Here is a 2289-nt window from a genome sequence, read left to right on the forward strand (position 1 = left end):
TATTGCCTAAAAATTGCCAAGTAATAATTAAAATTTGCAATTATTCCTATTCACCCCCCCCCTCTAGGTCCATCTCGATCCTTTCAACTGGTTATAGGTGCAGTTACACTTCGATATTTTCAGCGAGAGAACGAATAATTCAAGCAGGTATAGACCATGTTTGTAGTCCTTGTACACCATGTTGCATTTTGTGTTTTTTGATGCTTGCATCATTTAGTGCTTATAATCGGAACTACTTTGGATCATTAGCTGGTTTTCAAAGTGCATGTAGCTTCACATTTCTCAAGTTATGTTGATTTCCGGAGTGCAAGTGCCTTCGTATTTTTTAAGTTAAATCTTCGCCCCTGGTAACTTGAATTCGTGGATCCGCCACCGCACACAAATCATACATGAATGCCAGTACGAATTAAATGAAATGCAGGGACTTACGCTAGCTCGTTGTACAGGCTCACTGCAACTCTTCTTGCTCTTGGGATGTTCAATGTACAAGTCCATGTTACCACTTGCTTGGATGTGCAAGCCTTGTGCTCCTTGCATCGCCCTCTGCATTTTTGACACGGCGAATGGTTGATCAAATAAGAGGAATCGACCTTGCTGTTGTACCGGAGGACAGATACTTACAAGGTTATACGGGTGTGCAGGATGTGTACCAGATCCCGTAGCGCCGTCATGCTTCGCTAAAAAATGGATTTGCTTGTTTCAGATGATATCTCCAGAAGAAATAAGAGTTGAAGTCAGAGTTGTATAGTCGCGTAGGCTAAGAGAGAAGTGAAAGGATATCCAAACATTGTCGGAACAGTGCACAAGGGAGTGATGTGTGGATACCTAGTTCGGGTCGGCGTTTGGGCATGCTCGCCTAGCTAGAGTGCGGGTCACTTCAGAGCCATTGAGGGTGATGCGCTGGCGTTGGCTGGCCGCGCATGGATGCAGATATTGAGTGGCAGCGGAGCGCTACGATGCGGTGGATGAGACCGTTGGTGAAGCCCCAATAGCCTCAGGGGCGGAGGTGCGACGATGTGCTCGGTGAAGTAGCCACGGTGAGCTGGGAGACGGCATCGGTGAAGCACACCTGATGCGGTGGATGTCGGTGTCTGTGAGGCACGTTGGTTGCGGCGGCCGACGTTGTTGGTGGACCACCCGGTGTGGTGGGCGAGGGCGTAGATGAGGTAGCTCCGGTGCGGTGGTGAAGCGCGACCGTCGTCTTCGTCTTTGTCGTCCGGCACAGAGGTGGGGAAAGATACGAGACAAAGGGCGATTCGAACTTTGCTTGGGTTGGCGGTGAATTAGGGATTTGAGCAATCTGGACGCGGAAGGGGACAGTGGAGAAGGGAGATTTTGCAGGGCTGGAATTGGGGCCGCCAGATATTTTAATCTGAAACATGGAAGCACGAACATATTTTGTCGTCATCCTTTTGGGGGGAGGGGGAGGGAGGGAGGGGGTGGGTGGTTGGGTGCAACGCGTCCGTCCGACACACGCGGCCACCACGACATGACCCTGGTCTGCATGGTGCGCCTACATTTGAGAATGCAAATGAATCTTCTTTCATTTGCAAACGAATTTGTATGTATTACCATGCCCGTGTTTTCCTTGCAATAATTAGTCATTAGAAACAAGATACTCCCTCCGTTCACTTTTGTAAGTCGTTTCAGACAACTTAAAATGAACTGTTTTGCACATTGTCTAAAATGTCTTTAAGGTCTTATAAAAGTGAACAGAGGGAGTACTATAAATTAATTAATGAGGACTTATTTGAAAAAAAATCAAAATGGTATCCACGTTAACGTGGATTAGAGTGTGTGTCACATAATTAGTTATTTGAATTAGAGTGTGTGTCACGTAGCGATCTCCAATTCTAACATGGATTTCGCATTTCACTGTATCCATGCTACTTTTTTAATACAAATTCATATGTATATGATGAACACCATGGTAGTGAGAAATTTTTTGGATGGATTCAAACATATGACCTACAAAATCACACAACAAATCGAGTCAATGTCAACTTTTCGAAACCTAGTATGGCATGAATTCGAAATAATTACCCATATGCATGGTCCTCAGTTCAAATCTTACAATGTACACCGAACTGAAAACATCGATATTAAGTCTCGTACTATCTACATTCGAATGTTGTTTTTAGCCCCCCCCCCCTCCTGCACACACGCTACATACTTCCTATATCGGTCAATCTTCCTCTCCTAACTACCTTAGGAAGCTATCGGTTTCCAACACACGTTCATTCTTTCTCTCCATGTTTCGATCTCTAACTCTCTCAACTACACAACCCC

Source organism: Triticum aestivum, chromosome 6B (assembly GCF_018294505.1).
Source record: "Triticum aestivum cultivar Chinese Spring chromosome 6B, IWGSC CS RefSeq v2.1, whole genome shotgun sequence".
Classification (NCBI taxonomy): Eukaryota; Viridiplantae; Streptophyta; class Magnoliopsida; order Poales; family Poaceae; genus Triticum; species Triticum aestivum.